We start from the raw sequence: 20,162 nt of genomic DNA, 5'->3' as shown, positions 1-20,162 counted from the left end.
TCCTTCCCACCTCACAGATTGAGCAATTGAGCCTTGGTCCTGGAACAGCCACCAAAATCCAAAAGCAGCAATTTTTTGCTTTTCCGCCCTAGTCTATCCACTTTAGATGATCTTGCTTTCTAAATCATCCCTCCGGGCTCCCCCCACCATGGGCTCCATGGCCACATGATAGACCCTCAGTTTCCAAGGCCAAAATCTCACCCCCACTGAGATATAGCAAGGTGTATAGGCTAGGTCAGGAGAGTAAGCCTTGTGAAGTCTGAGCCAAAGTGGATCTATTCCCTACCTTAAAGTAGGGCTATCCCCTACCTTAGGATCCAAAAGCAATTCAAATCCATGCCAGAACCTTACCCCACCCCCATTCCTGCCCTCATTTAAATTTCTTACTTCTCTGCTGACCATGACTCTTGGGTTTTGCCCTAGGTGGGGAGAGCCCTTAAGAAAATTAATATTTATTTTTGCCACAAAAACTTGTGACTCTCTCAGCCATGTCAGACTGTTGGTGGAATCAGGAGAAAGGAGTAAGGAGGGTTGGATTTCTAAGGAAGCAGCTACAGCCAGAACAGGTTTTTTCCAGGCCAGGAAGGGTTAATGCAGCACAGTATTTTATATTGCAAGCAAAATACCAATGAAAAGAAAAGCTTCTCCTCTCCCTCTCTCCCTGCCTCCCTCCCTCCCTTTCTTCCTTCTTTTCTCCTCCCTCCCTTTCTTCCTTCTTTTCTTCCTTCCTTCCCTTCCTTCACCTTCAAAAATGAGGACATTGCAAACAGGAAGAAAAGAGAGTGTCCACCTTCTTATCACCCCACCCTGCCCTCCCCCACCCCTAACACTTGACAGTTGGAGGCCCATTCTCTTGGAGTGTCGAATCCCATCTTGACAAGAATGAGAGACCAGGCAGTATGTGAGAATTCTATCTTCTCCCTTGAGCCTGAAATGCATGCCCAGATGTTGCTATGGTAACTCGCTAGTACTCAGACTCCCATCTACACAAGCATGATGCTTATTTAGTGACCACCGGTTCCCTAGCTTTTATGTTTGTTTCACCTTTTCTGGACATACATAACATGCTGGAGCCTTAGCAGATCACAGGCTAGTCTGAGCAACAATTGTACCACCAATAAACACAAAGGGAAAAAGAGTAGGCTAAAACTGGTCTGTAAGGTGGAAGACTGGGTTTTATGTGAAACTGCATTACTGGGCTATGTAACTTAGCAAGATGCTTCACCTCTCATGACCGCATAGTCCCTTCCTAGTATAGGGGGGCATGGGCTAGCTGATTTCCAGAGGCTTTTCTCTTCCCAAAATGATTCCGTGCATATCTTTAATATGCACAGAAATGTCAGTGATAACTGTTTATAGAGCATCAGCTGGCATCCTGAGAATTTTTTAAAGAGGCTACTTAATGAGAGGCCTGTGAAAGGAGTGGGAGAAAGGAAGTAAATGGTGGGTTGGAGATGGCTGAGAGTAGGAGACAGATTGTAACTTTCTACCTCCCAGTTTGGTGGGAGAACACTCAGAGTCAAATACAAGTGGGAAATGGAGTCACCCTTTCACTCCTCTGTCCTTTGTACCTTCTGGGTAGGTGGTGTCCCTCACTTTACTCAATATCCCAAATTTCTAGATTACAGGAACTCAGTCTCACTTTCTTGTCTTTATGTGGTCCGCTTTCCCCATCTGAACTCCATATAATCTCTGCCAACCAAATCCTACCTATATGCAAAGTTTAACTTAAGCTCCATCACCTCCATGAAGGCCCTCCATAGGTCTCTTAGGCTATAGAGATCACTCACGCTTCGGAATGTGTATGGCTCTTGGGATGTCACCTCCTAAATCTTATCATAGACTGCTCTCTCATTTTAGCTACCCTTATTTTTATAGTTTTAAATATGCTTCCTTTTTAAAATTTCATTACTTTCATATTGATTTTAAGTATGGAGAGATGCAAAGAAGAAAACAAGAATGAACCATAATCTTCCCCTTTCTAACACTGTTGACGTTTTTTTGTAAAAGTAATACCCATATAAAAGTTAGAAAATTCAAACTATGGAAAGGTACCAAATGAAAAGCAAAATTCTTTCCCAACCATCCCTAGTCTCTTTCCCCAAGTTAACTATAAAATATTACATATGGTATTGTCCATAAAAGAAAGAAAGCAACATATACCAGCATACATATGTATATCTATATTACAGAGCATAATCCTTTATCCTAAACCTTTGAGGCCAGAAGTATGTTGGAATTCAAAATTTTTAACATTTTAACATGGTGAGATAGTGCTTGTGACACTTAGCATGTCACTCCCACAGTGGGGTTTGGGAGAGCAAAGACAGATTAGACATGTTCAATATTAATCAAACACATTAAAATTTGTCACACTATTTCGAGATAAATGAAGATTACAAATAGCCACATGTCAGCTAATATCAGGTTTTTCTCCAAACGAATTTGTGCCAAGTTTTGGGGAAAAAAAAGTGTTCTGTTTTCAGAGGTTTTAGGCTTAAGGAAGAGCAGATAAGGGATTGTCTTTGTATTCATATTCTCTCTCTCTCTCTCTCTCTCACACACACACACACACACACACACACACACACACACACAGAGGGTACTATATACATACTGTTCTGCTCTTGCTTCCCTTTCTCCTGAATAACTTATATTAGGGAATTTTTAACGTCAGCCGATACAGATCTAACTTTTTCTTTTCGCCATCCCCCAATATTCCAACGTATGGTTGCATTAATATTTACTTATCAAGTCCCCTACTGGTTGACATTTTGGTAATATCCAGGTTTTGGGTTTTGGTTTTGATTAGTTTTGTGTGGGTATTTCAGGTTTATTTATTTTAATTTTTTTTGCTATTACAAAGTTGCAGGGAAAATCCTTCTTTATACTTTTTGGTGAACTTTTGCATTCTATCTGCTGTAGGTGATATCCTTACCAATAGAATTTGGTAAACTTTTATGTGTTTGGATCGTGTCTTTTTAGATAAGTTGCAAGCTCCAAAGAACAGAGTTTGTCTCTTTAAGTTCTTTGTCATCCACCTCAGAGCTTTGACATATAGTGCTAGTAAATGTTTGTTAAATGAGTAAAAACAATAAACATAATGAAAAAAATAAGATAATGAAAACCCTTATGAAGGTCCTCATATAGATCTTAAAAATCAGACAAAAATATGTAGCAAGACCTTAAAAACAGCATAACTATTCGACCCTGTAGTGCACCTCCTGGTTATATTTTTCCTAAGGAAAGAATTTTAAATGTATATATTTATGAATAAAAATATCAGTTGGAATAGTATTCATGATAGTAAAACCTTTGAGAATGTATAAATGCTCAACCCTGCTGGTTTGCAAAATGCTTGTTTGCAAAATGATATAGAGAAAATTTTAAGATCAAGTGGGGGAAAAAAGCAAGGTAGAAATTATATATACAATTCTCAATTATCTAGAGGTGTTTTAAAGGCACTGTAATAAAACTTGACTAAAGCATGAGCAGTGGCTGCATCTAGGCGGAGGAATAATCAGGAATGTTTTTCATCTGTTTTATAACACTTTTCTGTACCATGCTTGTTATATTTCTACAGTTAGCTTGTATTGTTTTGATAATTAGAACCAAGATTTTTTTTAAGTTAGCTAGAAGGAAACTATCTTAGTCTATTTGGGCTGCTATAACAAAACACCATAGACTGGGTAGCTTTTAAACAACAGAAATGTATTTCTCACAGTTCTGGGGGCTGGGTAGTACAAGATTAAGGGGCTGGCAGATTCAGTGTCTGGTGAGGGTCTACTTTCAAGTTCAATAGACAGTGCCTTCTCTCTGTGTCGTCCTCCACATGGTGGAAGGGATGAGGCCACTTTTATAAGGCACTAATCTTATTCATGAGTGCTCCACCCTCATGACCTTATCACTTCCCAAGGGCTTCACTTCCTAATACCATCACATTGGGGGGTTAGGATTTCAACATATGAATTTTGGGGGGACACACACATTCACTCTAAATCAGGAAGGATTCTCATTTTCATCTCCACATGGAAGTGAGGGGACAGCTTTTGGTACTTGCTCATATTTTCCTCCACCTGGTACCCTAGTGAATTCCCACAGGGTCGCTAGGATGCATTGCTAGCCATAAGGTATGTTCTGTCATGTACCCATTTTATAAACTCCAGCCCAGGTTGAATCATGCCTTCCTCAGAAAGTCTTCTTCTCCCCATCCCTGGCTCCACACATACATACCCTTTGGGCTCATTCTAGTTCAAATTAGTTAGGTTGACTACTTAATCATTTTAACAGCTTTCCATTCTTGGTATGTTTTTCATAAGAGTTGTCTGGTCTCTCTCTCTCACTCTCACTCTCTCGGATGTTGGCCCACTTGAAGTCCCCTGAGATCTGGGGAAGAGCCATGCCATTTATCAGAAGGAGGAAAGCCAAAGAAGTTAACAAGAGAGTCTGCTTGATTTGGGTCATTGTCTGGCACCACCTTTCTTCTGCCCGATTGGTTTCAGATGGATATCTTTTTCTGGGTTCTTTATTCTTGCCTTACCTTTGGGACTTCATAGAGAGTGGAGGCTGTTTATAAAGCCAGGTCTGAGTAGTATCCCACCTCTATCCATCCAAAATTATGTTCCCAAGCCATCCTTGCCTTTCTTATAGCCATGACCATATTTTTCCAGCTGATATGCATGATTACATGTTCTAACTGGGGAAAGGAGGCCTCTCATCTACATGCCACCTACCATGTGAAACACACTGATTCTTGGGACTTCCCTGGTGGTCCAGCGGTTGACTCTGTGCTTCCACTGCAGGGGGCACTGGTTTGATCCCTGGTTGGGAAACTAATATCCCATGTGCCACCCCATGGCCAAAAAAAAAAAAAAAAAAAAAAAAAAGATATCTGGCTCCACCACAGATGCTGCAGGGTTTGGGGGTGAGGACTGGAAATGAAAATGAGGAGAGAAGTCTAGAATGTCCATCTGCTGCCTTATCTATGTGACTTCTCTTGTGGCCTTACACACCGGTGACCACTCTATTCTTGGAGCTCTCCACACTTTCTCCTCCATCTCTGGCCTGTTTTACTATTTCTTTCTGTGGCTCCTCTTGTGCTCTCGTCCATTAGCTCTCTCCCATTAACCCAGGGTTCTCTCTCCTGTTGCCACTCTTTCAGGCGCCTGGGTAGATAAAGGGGTCACTGAATTTACCCTTGGCTCTGTTGTTCTCGCAGCATCCTTCAGATTCTACCCAGAGAGGGATAGGTTCTAGAAGGAGTTGGAAGCCCTACTTAAGCCTCTGACCTAAGCTATGTACTCCAACCCAACTTTCCTAGAGAACCATGTATTGAATTTTCAGCTTTTCTATTAAAGTGATGTTTTGTCCTCCATTTGGCTACTGTTCTTTGCAAATCTTTCCCTTGGGAATCTCATGAGGGGAAAGGGCTGATTGGCAGCAAAAAATTTCAACATTTCCATGTACTATAGACAAATATCACCTAAATGCAAGCAAAATTTCACCCCAATTCCCAACAGAAACCTTTTCTCTTGGTTCTCTTTTTTCCTCTCAGTCTGTTCTATCCCAGGCTCCATTACTAACCCTTCTTCTTGTGTCAACCCTTTACATGCTGCTGTGACCCCAGATTTTTTCTTTGTTCCTTTTCTCTTCACACTGTACACACTCTTCTTGGTGAATCAAAAAATCTTTATCTCTAGTCTAGATTTCTCTCCTGAGCTTCAGACCCATATATTCATCTGCCTGCTTACCATCTTAGCTTGGCTACCCCAAAGGCACCTCAAATCAACAGGTCCCAAAATAAATCAATTATCCCTACTCCCTCCCTTCAAACCTTCTTCTCTCCCTATGTACTCTTACTGCATGGCACTTCTATTCCCCAAGACACCCAGGTCAGAAACCTGGGAGTCATCTTAGATTCCTCCCACTATACCTCCCTCACCACATTCAATCACTCACTCTGTCCTATGAATGTCACTTCCTAATTATCTCTGAAATCCACCCCTCCTCTCCATTCTTATTTCTACTATTTGCCCTGGTTTAGGCACTCATTATTACTCATCGAAAAAGAAAAAAAGCAACTATGGGAACAATCTGCTTCAAGTCTACCCCTTTCAATCCATCCACCAGACTGCCAGAGTGATTTTTCTAAATTGCAGAGCAGGTTGTGTCCCTTTCCTGCTTTAAAACCTATAACTGCAGAAAGTCAAGTCTAAATCCCTGTGTGTGGCATGTAAGACTCCGTATGATGTAACTTCTGTTTGCACACTCTTCTTCAAATACATCCTGCCCTAGTTGTCTTGAGCACCTTGCATTGCTCAACTCCAAACACATCAAGCTATTTCTGACCTTCGTGCCTTTGCCTAGAATGCCCTTCCCCATACTACCCTGCCCACAACAAATCTTGTAGCACAGCTTGTCAGAGCTTTGCTAGGTGACAAGCTAGCTAACATCTGATAGACATTCATACTGAGATGGCTGGTGGCTACTTCTTGTCAAAAAATAATACTAGTAATAGACAATACTTATATAGTGCTTACCATGTGACAGGCATTCTTCTAAGTGTTTTCTTATAGTAACACAGGTAATCTTCATGACGGCTCTATGAGATAGGTACTACAATAATCTTCATGTTCTAGATGAAAATACCATGGGTCTAAATCACAGTCACAACAGCTCGTGGGTGGTAGAGATTCAAACTCAGGCATTCTGGCTCCAGAGTGTGTGCTCTTGACCACAGCTCTCTTGGTGTCACATTTCCATAATTCTGTCACCACTTTGGGGAAGGCAGTATGGGCTCTTCAGCCAGAACTTGTTTCAAATCGAAGCTCTGCCACTTACTAGCCATTTGACCTTGAACAAGTGAATTAATCTCTCTGATTCTCAGCTTCCTCTCTGTAAAATAAGGATAGCTATTGTAAACGTTAAATGAGATAAGCAGTATTTGCGAATGCGTAGAACAGAACTTGTTGATTGTTATAGTGAATAAACACAATGACTCTAATGGTGATTTCAGATATCAAAGGGAAGGGAATATAGAAAAGTGGTTAAGAAAAGGACTGACTTCTAGCTCTGCCTCTTGATAACTGAGTGATCTTAGGCAAATTATGTAATCTTTCTGTGTCTCAGTTTCTTCATCTATTAAATGGGATAATAATAGTATCTATTTCTTAAAATTATTTTGAGGATGAAATGAGTTAATAGATGTAAAACTTTTAGAACAGTGCCTACATAACTGTTGGGTTATGATAACAAATATATTCCCTTGAGGCCCTTGCCTCTTCTGCCTCTGTGTATGGACCACCCTATATGCATCTTTGCTTTGGTAACATTTGTGCCAGATGGCTACTGTTTTTTTTTTAAATCACTAGTGTCCTTCATAGAGAATGGACTTGAGGACACGGGGAGGGGGAAGGGTAAGCTGGGACGAAGTGAGAGAGTGGCATGGACCTATATACACTACCAGATGTAAAATAGATAGCTAGTGGGAAGCAGCCGCATAGCACAGGGAGACCAGCTCGTGCTTTGTGACCACCTAGAGGGGTGGGGGGGGAGTGGGAGGGAGATGCAAGAGGGGGGGGGATATGGGGATATATGTATACATATAGCTGATTCACTTTGTTATACAGCAGCAACTAACACAGCAATGTAAAGCAATTATACTCCAATAAAGATGTTAAAAAATCATTAGTGTCCTTAAAGGCAGAGAATTTACTTTTTCAGTATATCCCGAAAGCCAGCATATCCCCAAAGCCAGCATAGCTCTCTGGAGCATGGTCTGATGAGTCAATGAATAAATGAATGAATGGGTCTGAAGAAAAACATGAATAAATAAACAAACAGAAGAATGAAAAATTGGGTTGAAGTTCTGGGGCTGATATAATATCAGCAGGTTGGACCAATTTTTCTGACCAAACAGTAGAATGGAAAATTCCTTCCTGCCCACTCTGGGGACTTAATAAATATTTAATAAATGGCACTTAAATAGCAATATGCAAATGGCATATTCCATTTCATTTAGCTCAGTATGCTGCCTCATAGTCCTTCATTTGAAAGAAAACATGACAGATCATTCATTTTGCCTTACATATAAAACATCAGAACGAAAAAGCTTCCTTTTTTCGAATCATGGCAGCCTGAGGGTCTGCAACTGATCTAGCTAAGGAAAGCTGAGGTTGGCTTTTGTGGATATGTCCACCTGTTAATTTTGGAGGCCCTCTAAGGCAAGGGTTTTCAATCCTGACTGTGCATCAGAGTAACTTGGGAGTTTATTAAATATGCAGATACCCAGGTCCTCTAACAGAACTACTCAATCATATCCTCCGGGAACACAGGTCCAGGGCCTTGACTTTTAAAAATCTGCCCTTACTCTAAAGCAGTGCCTTAAGGGTAGTCAAGATTGACCAGTAGCTGTCACTGAATCCTTCCTAGGCTCTATCACCTACCTGTCCTGTTGTCTTAACCTTTCCATACTTACTTGGAATACTGTCTACAGCAAGTAGCTCTGACCATATCCCAGAGGCATCCATAGCTCAGGTCACATGGACCATGAGAGAGAACAAGAGCCCTGTCATACATAGCATCTGGAAACCAAATGTTTTCCTGGGCAGCTTGGTAGAGCAAGCTTGGTGAAGCCTGTGCAGGAAGCAGTCCCCAAGCCTGTGGTTTTTCATTCCATCTTGATGCATTGACTGCTAAAGTGATATAGTCTGAAGGAGCCACTGTTCCTTTGGGTGCCTGGAAATAAATAGATCTGTTAAATGGAGCACAGAATCAGAAGCAGCAATTTTGTTTTCTTTAAAAATGAAAGAAAAAGAAAAAGTTTAATTTGTAAATCGACTTCAATTTTTAATATTTCTAGTTCTAAAGAAACAAGGCGGGGGGGGGGAAGCACAGCAAAAGGAGGTGCAGAAATAAAATCCCATCTGCTACAGAAGGCCTCTACAGAACTTGACCACTAAAAAAAGAAACAGACTGTTCCTTGCTTCAACAACTCAGCCTCTCATGGTTCAATCGAGACAATCGTACCACAAAAGCATTCAGGGATTTGCTCAGAAATGTGGCTTTAGTTTAAAACACAAACGACCCCCTGCTGGAAAACAGTTGTGATGCTCCTTGTCTGGGAAGGCAGGCACCACTCATTCACACACCACACACCACTGCTTCCCATGTTTAGGGGCCTCAGATCAGGGTGGAGTTTCCTCTTGATTTGTAGCCCTTTCCTCCATGGCCACTGTGTGCACGTCTGCATGTGCCTGAAGTGTGTTGGCAAGTATCTTAGTCAGCACGGACTACCAAATACCATAACAAATACCATAGACTGGGTGGCTTCAACAGCAGACATTTATTTTCTCACAGTTCTGGAGCCTGGGGAGTCCAAGAGCAAGGTTCAGCAGGGTTTAGTTTCTGGTGAGAGCTCTCTTCCTAGCTTGTGGACAGCCCCCTTCTCACTGTGTGCTCACATGGCCTCTCCTCAGTGTTCGCCCATGGGAAGAGACATTTCTCTCTCTTCCTCTTTTTGTAAAGCCACAAATTTTATCAGATTAGAATCCCATTCTTATAAGCTCATTCAACTTGAATTGCTTCCTAAAAGTCCTATAGTCAAATATTGGGGGTTAGGGTTTTTTTTGTTTGTTTGTTTGTTGTTTCCGGTACGCGGGCCTCTCACTGTTGTGGCCTCTCCCGTTGCGGAGCACAGGCTCCAGATGCACAGGCTCAGTGGCCATGGCTCATGGGCCCAGCCGCTCCGCGGCATGTGGGATCTTCCCGGACCGGGGCACGAACCCGTGTCCCCTGCATCGGCAGGCGGACTCAACCACTGCGCCACCAGGGAAGCCCGGGGTTAGGGTTTTAACATATGAATTTGCGGATGGCAGGGGACACAATTCAGTCCATAGCAAGAAGGCAGTGTAGGAAAACTGCAAAGAGACACCTAGACTGGCCTGCAAGCACCTTCTGGAAAGGCTCAACCGAGAAAGAAAAGCACATATCAGATGAGGGAAGGAGCCCAAACTCAACTGACACCGAGCCAGTCAGTCTGCGCTCCCCAACTCCCACCCTCCCCCGCCCACACCTGTGGCCATCCCCGACGGCCAGATGTGTACACACTGCCAAGGCAAGGCGTATGGCTTTAACCCCCATTTCAACAGGGACCCCGGCCAGAGCATTTATACTCTCTAAGGCTCAATTATTCTCCCTCTAAGGAGAAGGGGAAGTTGGATATATTGGGTACCAATTACCAGCATGATAAGTAAGAAAAATGAATACTAACTAGGTTTCACAAGAGCAGAGACATGAAAGCCTTGCATAATGATAATCATAATTGCATTTGTAGAGTGTGGTTTACTTTGACTAAGTACATTCTGGTACATTACCTATTTGATCAAAGTAAGTCAGGAGTTATTAGTCCCATTTGACAGATGAGGAAACAAGTACAAATGACCTATGACAGTGCCCAAGGTCATAGACCAAGTTAGTGTTGAAACCAATACTGCACTCTTAAAGAATGTAAGCAGTCGTTGATAAGTTAACAGGGCCACACTGACCCCCTGGACACCAGAAGTGCTGTTATGAGGACAGCACCACACAATTTAGCACTGAATTTCTTTCCTATTCTTTCATATACATTTACTTGGTCTCCTTGAATTGTGAGTTTCTCAAAATCAGAGACCTAGGTTTGTATATTATCGAATTGCCCATAAGGCTTAGCATAGGGCTGGGCCAAGAGAATGAAATCATTGAAAATACTTAACTGTTGATATAGCACTTTACAGTTTGCAAAGTGCTCTCACATATACTAGTTTATTTCGTCTTTATGACAACCTCCAGAATATCACTTTAGGAAAAGTCATTTTGTCTTCTCATTCTCATGATGCTTATTTTAATGCATTCATTTTATGAAATATTCACTGAGAACTTACCGTTATTTTTATCATGAATAACTAACACTGATTGAGCACTTACTGTGTAACAGGCGTTGAACCAGGCACTGGGCCTAATGCTGAGAATACAAAAATAAATCATGTGTCCCCACCCTGAAGGAGTTTCCTGAATAAATAAATAATGCCGTTTGATGAATGCCTGGTAGTGATCATTTGGCTTCTGAACTGTACTGCTCTAATGATGAGGATCTAATTATCTTCTAAGTAGCTTATTTTATTTTCCAGATAGTTCTGGTACAAAGCTCTTCCTTACCTTGTATCTCCTTTGCTTCCACCCCTTTGCTCTTAGACTTAGTCCTGGGGCCACACAATATAAATTTTCCTTTTCACTTGACAAACTTCCAAATATTTGAAGGCAACTGGTATCATCAGTCACCCCGTCCTAAGCTTCCCTGTCTCTGGCTCTGCCTGCCCTGGCTCTCCGACAGCTGGGCCCACTGTTTTACCCCCAAGGACTCAGTTCAGCCCTTCCCCAGTTTCCAGAGCGACAGATGCTTGAGGTCAGAAGCACTCAAGTGGCCAGCCTGAGTCTCCTCCATTCCAAATTCCAATCACTGAGGCTCTGCATTAGGGCACTCTCCTTGTTCTGTTAGTTTCTGAATCCCAGCTTCTTCCCCACCTGTGCCCTAGTTTGTAAAGCAAGAGATGAACCTGCAGCTTGAGCACTTTAATTAAAGAGGAGGAGGAACTGATAAGGGAAAGGGAATTTCGTGGGTGGACCAAAGTGCTTGAGGAGATAAGGATGAAGTCCAGAGCAAAGGTGGAGATGATGGGATTGATCTTGATCGGGAAGAAGGATGCCTTATCCACAGAGACTGAAGGAAAATGGTGAGCTGAGCGGGAGCTGTCGATAAGTTTGCTGTTGGAGAGGGCTGGGAGTTGAAATTGTTCCTGAGGCTGATTTTGACCTGGTTAACACCAACATGGTGACATCACCTGTTAAAGCTGAAGTGCTTTCTGAATGGGCAGGGATAGTCCTTTACCTATTGTTAAATATTTTCTTCCAGATTCAGTGAGATATAATTGACATACAGCACTGTGTAAGTTTAAGGCATACAACGTAATGATTTCACTTACATACATCATGAAATGATTACCGCAATAGGTTTAGTGAACATCCATCTTTTCATATAGATACAACATTAAAGAAATAGAAAAAATTGTTTTCCTTGTGATGAGAACTCTTTGGATTTCCTCTCCTAACAACTTTCATATATAACACACAGCAATGTTCATTATCTTTATCATGTTGCACAATACATCCCTATACCTATTGTTATATATTTTTAATAATAACCTTGGGTTCCCAAATGAAAACTCTACTTTCACACTGAAGTGGGAGTTGAGGCTATCAGTGAGGGAGGGAGGCAGGCGTGTAATTGCAGGCTTCAGGGAGAAGAGTGCTATGTGTGGAATACTTCCTGAGGGGAACAGGAAACTGGCCGAGGGCAAAAACAGAAGTTCTCAGCTGGAATTCGAGCCTCTGGCTGTGTAGTGGCACCAATTTCATTATCCTTCTTCAGCAACCACAACAGCTCAGATACAGGAATGGAGAATGCAGTTTAATTCATTCATTCATTTATCAAAAAATAATTTAGTGAGCACCTACTTTATATCAGGCAGTATTCTAGGCTCTGAGGGTATAATAATGAACAAAAATAGGGTCATTTACAGTATCAATATGTCTGCATAGGTCAGCATTTTCCCTTTCACTTCCTGAAAACTATGCAAGAACAACAAGGAGAATGGGAAAAAAAACTCTCCAAGCTCCACTTATCTACCAAGACAGATATAATCTCCAGACTCCAAACTGCAGCTGCCGAGAAAGTATTTGAGATAGGGGAGGAATGGGAAGAAGGCATGGGAAGTGAAGAAGCACTGAGAGTGTAGAAAGAACACAGAAGATCTTAGGAAGCTTCAACAAAAGTATACTTCCTGAAGGTGACCGGTACATCCTGAGGTATGAAAGCTAATTCTCTAGTTGGCAACAACAGGTCCAAGGACTAGGATGAGTACAGCAGGGGCAGATATCCTCCTAGACTAGGTTTGACTCAGAGAAGCTGACAAATGAGACTAGAGAAAGAACCTCACAGAGGAGCCATATTTGCTGTAAGATATCTTTGCCTGCAGGGGATAGAGCTTTGGGGTAGTGAAACGTGGAAGGCTACTCTGGCCCATTTTCCATCCCTGGAATGTCCTGCAAATAGCTGAGACAGGATAATCCAAATCATTCAAGGATGGATAATAAAAAGGGAACTGACATAGTATTGATAAAAGTATATTATCTGGGCTTCCCTGGTGGCACAGTGGTTAAGAATCCGCCTGCCAATGCAGGGGACATGGGTTCAAGCCCTGGTCTGGGAAGATCCCACATGCCGCAGAGCGACTAAGCCTGTGTGTCACAACTACTGAGCCCGCGTGCCACAACTACTGAGCCCGCGTGCCACAACTACTGAAACCTGCATGCCTAGAGACCATGCTCCACAACAAGAGAAGCCACCACAATGAGAAGGCCACGCACCGCAATGAAGAGTATCCCCCACTTGATTCAACTAAAGCCTGCGTGCAGCGATGAAGACCCAATGCAGCCAAAAATAAATAAATTTATTTTTTTAAAAAGTATATTATCTTTTAAAAGGTGGAAATGTGTAACAAAAACAAAACACCATAAACAATTTTGCCACTGAGTAGATGAAAATTGTTTCCAAAAATTCCTCCATATATTTAAAAAACAATGAGGTAACCAACTCTCTGAATGAAGAACACAAAACAGAGATGAACAAATTCTGGAAGAGATAGTGATGTAACAGACGGTGAAACTAGCAGAACTCAAGGGAAGTGATCAGATTCTGGGTGTATTTTGAAGATGGAACTGATGGGATTTACTGATGGCTTGGATGTGGGATATGAATTCCAATGCCCTAGGAGAGTTCCTAGCAATGGGTTCACATGGTAGTGTGTTTCTATAATATTTACAAACATAGGAGAGCTTAACCTTTTGGTTAAAATTGGTTAAGACTGCTCTGATTGTCAATTTTATGTGCTAACTTGGCTATGGTGGCCAGTTGTTTGGTCAAACACCAGTCTAGATGTTGCTATGAAGATATTTTTTTAGATGTTATTAACACTGAAATCAGTAGACTGTGTAAAGCAGATTACCCTTCATTATATGGGTAGTTCCCACCGATCAGTTGAAGGCCTTAAGAGCAAAGACTGACGTTTCCCAGAGTAAAAGCAGCTCTGCCTCAATATTTCAGACTTGATAACTTCTCAGTCTTTCTCTTTCTCTTTCTCTTTCTCTCTCTCTCTGTCTCCCTCCCTCCCTCCTCTCCCCTCCCTTATATTTTGCTTTTTTGGAGAACCCTGACTCATATAACTGCTATCTCATTCCACTCTCATTTCCCTCCCTTACACTTTCTCTCATGTTTGAGATCCAGCAAAGGGGAAGTTCAGTGGAAGATATATTTAGTTTGTGTTCAGTGACATATTTATGTGGTTTGCAGTCAGTCCTGTGTATAGATAAATCATTGCTAAACTATCCTGGTAAAGGAATGGCTTCCAGAAATACCTCCACTGCTCACTCTGCTGACTTATCCAGCATGGTAGTACAAAGGTGCAAAGCCAGAGGTCTTACCACTGTATGAATGCATCTTACGGTCCTTGGCACTGAAAGTGTGTGGGTACTGAAATAAGGTTTGAAATGTATGGATTCAGAAGCTAATCTGAGGAAAATTTCTTCAATCCCCTGGTGTGCAAGATGGTATGCAGAGTATTTGGTTCTCACTAATGCCTGAAAACAGAGGAAGTTTTCTTCTGTCAGAAATGTACTCGATAATACAATGTATACAACTAGGCACAGTACTTTTATTTATTCTGCGATGGGAGCTGCATAAAATATAATTTATCAGAATTCTTCTGTGTATAGAGCACAAACCTGAATCAGTTCTACAAGTATCCGTTCTACTTCAAGTGTGTGAAGTTGCATTCTTCAGCTTTCCAGCTATCAATAATAACAATACATTTTGATCAACTATGCTAGTGGAAAGAGTAAATTATCTTCCTATTCTCTAGATAGGAAACGATATTACAAAACCACTGTTATATGAAGAAGCCAACAAAAGTATAAAGCCAAGAGTGTAGGAAAAATGTATTATAGAGGTGTGTCGGGCAGTTAATTCATAAAAAAAAAAATACCGCGTCGGTTTTCTTTTTTATTGTTATGTATGTGGTATTTGTCAGCTTTTAAAATTTTGTAGTTAGTTGTGATTTCTCATTCTAAATAAGTACTTTAATATCTGGTTGTGTATTTATAATTAAAAAAAATTCTCTTTCATAAAGAGGGCCTCCAAGCTGTCTAAGTTTCACAATTCACAAGATGTGGATTAGCCCCTGGGTGTGAGAGAAAGAAAAGAGTTTTAAAAGATACATTTGTTTTTGCTTTTTGGATCTTTTAACTTTGCTTGTTGGGAAGAATACATATGTTACATTTTTTGTCACAGAATTAGTTTTTAACACCTAGCAGTTTACAAAAATTTTATTTCCCTTTCCCCTTTTCCTAGCTCTAGTTAGTTCCATGGGTATCATGGTGGCTCAGCAAATGCCATCCTTCTCTTGGCCATCTACTGCAACATGACACACGCCTTGATTACTTCCCCTTTTACCCTCTTTTGTTTGTGTGACTCAGCCCCCTACAACTGGATAAATGTGAATTACCATAGACTCATGGCTTGAAAGAAATGTAAACTATCCTTCCTTCCCTCTGTTTTGATCTTCTCAGATTTTTCTGGGAAATTTATTTTTGTGGATGTGTCTTCTTTGGAAAATGACATGTATAGTAGGAGAATGAAGTAGGTATAGCCAAGATGGGGGAATAAAATGTCAAGTGTGGGCAGAACCGGTGGGGAAAAAAATTGAAGTTTGATTAATAGATTTTAGGCCTGTAGAATATTTTCAATATATTTAGAATTTAAAGTCTTTTATCTGTGCCACATAGCCAATTTTGGATACATGTGAAAGAATTTATAACCTGGGAGGTAGTATTTAGTCTTACGGAATCAAGGAACAGAAGAAGCAAAAGGGACATTAGAGATCGTAATCCAGTGACTTCATATTATAGAACAGTCATTGGAGATAAATGAGCTAACCAAGATCATAAATATGTTGGTGGTTGTCTCAAGGACTATAAACCATGTAAACCAATAACAAAAGCAACCAACATGTCTTGTTTGATCAGAGCAGTGAATCCAACCACTTAAGAGTTATATCTGGGGAGAATAGGCAGCTATATCACCATAGGTACTAAGGGTGAATGAAGAAAATAAAATGGCTGCCTACTGAAGTAAGGGTGTGTGTGATAGCTAATGTTCAAACTGGACTTTGAGGAACTGAAGAGGGGAAGGGAAGTAAGATAAATGCCAGGAAATCTTCAGCCAATGTTTCTCAAAGTTCTGTAGTCTCAGGACAAACTACATCAAAGTCTCCTGGGAAGCTTGTTAAATTGCAAATTCCTGGGTCTTATGCTAGAACTACAGGGTAAGTTCTCTGGGGGAAAAGCCAGGGAGTGTGCATTGAATAAACGCCTGCCTGAGGTGATTCTGATACAGATTGTTTGGAGAGGACTTCAAGAAGTACTCTTCTAGATTAGTATCAGAGAAAATAAGGATGCCATAGCAGTAGTGTCCTATAAGCGTAAGAAAAAGAAGGTACTCAGAATAAAGCACGATAATCATTCTACTGGAATAAGAGTCCAAGATATCTGCATTTTAGTTTCACAACCATCAACTGTAAAATTTGGGGTTAGTTGTTTGACTCTCACGGTCTCATTTTATTCACTTTGCAATGGAAGCTTTTGAAAGATTTTAAGCAGGGGAGTGACATGAATTATATTTGTTGCTGAAAAAATATAAATATTTGTGCTAAACAGATAAGAGAGTAGAACAAGAGCAGGCATGGCAGATCAGTTAATATGCTATTGAAATAGTCTAGGGAAAGATAATGATAGCTTAAAATATGTTGCTGACAGTAGAGTTGGAGAGTAGTGAATGGGTTTTGTTATTTATTTTGTTAGGATCAGTGATGGATCGTATGTCAGCTATGAAGGAGAGGGAGGTGTCAAGGATGACTCATGAGTTCCTGGCTTGTGATGAATGATTGACATTTTAAGGGGTATGAATGATTTGAGGGTTCAGGTGATTGAGCATGAGGTTCAGATCAGGTAGGTCAAGGCTAAAAGCCTACGAGGAAATGGGGACGTCAGATGACTTTGAAGTCTCTCAGAAGTCAAAGGGCAGATAGAGTAGAAGTAGGAGAACTGGGAGGATGGGAGAATGTGGCCAGAGAGTGGGGTCCTGGTGTATGTGATTTCTACGGTGGAGCGGTTCTGTGTGATGCCAAGGTCTGTGTCCGCCATGGGCACAGAGGACTCAAGTGGAATGGATGTGGGGGTCTGTGGAGCTGGAGAGGGCAACGAGCTAACAGGCCAGGATGCTAACTGGGCCTTTGAGCCTGGAGAGGACAACTGTGATTGGGGGCCAAAATCATCATCGCACTTAGGATAGTGACCAAATTGTTAGATGAGAGTAAACAAAGACTAGCTGGATGACAGGGACTTTAAAGGAGCCGGAGCTTTTTATACGAGTGGCAGAGAAATAACAGCTTAGAACCTGCACTGGGGAGCCTTTAAAGAAAATATCTCCCCCTTTGATATGTGAATTGTGGGAAAATGAACTCCTCCAGTTTTGAGACTTGAAGTTGCAGTTTAAGGCAGGAGTTGTGGTATCAAACAAACAAGTTTTGCAAGCAAAACGAAGCCCAAATGTGATATCATTCTGTTTGGTTGGTGAGTTGTACGTTTTGGTTCCAGGTGTAGCACTTTAAATTTTTCACTATTAAAAATTTCATCTTTACGCATACAAAAATATTTTTGGAGGAAATGCTATGATGTCTGGGATGTGCTTCAACGTAATATAGGATGGATGGGTGGGAGCTAAAAATGAAGCAAGATTTGGCATGTGTTGAGAATTGCTGAAGCCCAGTAATGGTGACATGGAAGTGCCTTGCACTGTTCTGTTTTGTGCAAGTTTGAATTTTTCTTTGATAAACGTTAAATAAACCACTTCGTCTTTATAGATCCAGCCTATCATTTTGACTTGCATTTTTTATATTCTCACTTTGTGAAGCTCTCTTATCCCCTCTCTATGAGGTTCACAGGGATAACTATTTATCCCCATTTTACTGATAAACTTCTCAGATCCTGTTAAGGGATTTGTCCAAAGGTAAACATCTGCTAAGCGGCAGATTTAGGACCAGAACTCCATGTTCTTTTGACTTCTGGACCAGTATGTTCTACCACCTACTTGAGTGAGTTTTTAAGTTTCCATTAAGAGGTCGTTAAAATTTAGAGTAGTTATCTAGGGACTTTGATCTTGGAAACAGTCTTCATTTGGTTGCGGGTCTGACAAAGTGAGATTGCCTTTGCACATGCTCTTTCTTTTGCATGGAATGTTTGTTCCCACCCCCTAGTTCACCAGGTTAACACCTGTGCATCTTTCAAAGCTCAGTTTCGTTTTTCCCACACACATACAGTCTCAGTTTCATTCCAACAATCATTCCCTCCTTTGCCTCGTACATAATGGCAACATCTAATATGGAGTTATTCAACAACTCCCACCAACTAAAACCATTGATAGAGGCAATAGGCTAATGAAAAAACATGGGAGACAAAATAAATACCCTGGACTTGGCCAGTTTGTGTATCTGAGGAATGAGTACTTGGATGTGGTATGAAATTTTGGTGCTGTGGAGAACATTTCTCTCTCTCTCTCTTTTTTTTTTTTGGTACACGGGCCTCTCACTGTTGTGGCCTCTCCAATTGCGGAGCACAGGCTCCAGACGCGCAGGCTCAGCGGCCATGGCTCACGGGCCCAGCCACTCCGCGGCATGTGGGATCCTCCCAGACCGGGGCACAAACCCATGTCTCTCCCCTGCATCAGCAGGTGGACTCTCAACCACTGCGCCACCAGGGAAGCCCCATTTCTCTTTTTGGAAACGAAGTCCTGTCATTCAGGTGTCTTCACTCAAATACCACAGTGATTGCCAATCAATGTGGAAACTATTCTAAGACCAAATGACTTACACTGAGCAGATCACTTATGGCAGGGGAGGCCCACAGGATGGGAGGTGCAGTACCACAGAGATAAGAAGATTGGTTATAACACTGGATAATATATAGAAATGTTCCTACAATGTGATCTTTGTCACTTTTGAAGGAATACTTGCTTTTTCTCTCCACAAGTGACTGCTCATTAAGAACTAGGTACAATATATTTCTGAAAGAAATGCTTCACAAAGCTTTGTAAGAAGGTGTGGTTAACTTAATGCTGTCTTCTTTGTCCTGAAAAACAGGAGTGGGCTTTCACACGTACAGTTTTCAAAGCACTCATCATAAATATGGAGGGAATTTAGCCCAATTTAGTAAAAAAAATCAAATTTAGAACGGAATGAATTCTATACCCTCTCCCTATCCATTCTGCAACACCCATCAAGCCCAATTTCACTGTGAAAAGTGTCATTTCAAAGCCTGTGGGGATCTTATCTTCCCGGGTCAGGCTGGGACTCAGTGGTAAACAGGAGGCACAGAGAGGGCAGTGTAAAGGCAGCTTTAACATTTTCAGTGAAAAGAGCCAACTTGTTTGTGGTTTTGATTTGCTTTTAATAACAAGCTCCCTCAACCAAAACTGATGAATTGGCATAAGAACAAGGGTACAAAAGGAACATCAAGGGGCCTTCCAAAATGCTAACCAAAGGATGAATTCTCTGCTTTGGGTGGCCATCATTTTATCCCTTGGAACCAGGAGATAAAAAGATGCAAAGCTTTTAATATATGCTTCGCGAGTATATAAAGGAACTGATTAGACCATGTGGCCCGTGGTGGTGGTGTCTTAATACTTTATAATCACATTCCATACTTTAAGCAAATGCAAATTCTGCCACATGCTGCCCTTGAAAGGCCATTTCACTGCATACTGAATTGAAAGTAATCACTGACACAGCGTAAATAAAGCCTCTGTTGGGTAAACACCAAAGCATTTTCCACACAGTATTGCATTTTAAAATAGCTAAGTTTATTGTCAGTGAAAAGATAGGCACAAAGTGGATTCAAACCTGCTTCACTTTATTGGAACTAGCTCAGTCAATTACAGAATGGGGTCTCAATCATTATGG

At 41.3% G+C, this 20,162-nt stretch overlaps 1 protein-coding gene and 1 long non-coding RNA gene across 2 annotated transcripts in view; both read right to left on the bottom strand.

Moving 5' to 3' along the window:
• Window positions 1-7,418, bottom strand: part of LOC132594600 (uncharacterized) — a 49,499-nt gene extending 42,081 nt beyond the window's left edge. Inside the window, exon 1 of the long non-coding RNA XR_009560793.1 lies at window positions 6,540-7,418. This is a non-coding gene — a long non-coding RNA (uncharacterized lncRNA). The remainder of the gene's footprint in view (window positions 1-6,539) is intronic.
• A 1,245-nt stretch (window positions 7,419-8,663) lies between these two features.
• AMOT (angiomotin) overlaps window positions 8,664-20,162 on the bottom strand; it is a 74,199-nt gene continuing 62,700 nt past the window's right edge. The window contains exon 15 of the transcript XR_009560743.2: window positions 8,664-8,736. The gene's annotated coding sequence lies outside the window, so the exon portion shown is untranslated. The remainder of the gene's footprint in view (window positions 8,737-20,162) is intronic.

Source organism: Globicephala melas, chromosome X (assembly GCF_963455315.2).
Source record: "Globicephala melas chromosome X, mGloMel1.2, whole genome shotgun sequence".
NCBI classification, from domain to species: Eukaryota; Metazoa; Chordata; class Mammalia; order Artiodactyla; family Delphinidae; genus Globicephala; species Globicephala melas.
This window is presented reverse-complemented; position numbering and strand designations above follow the sequence as displayed.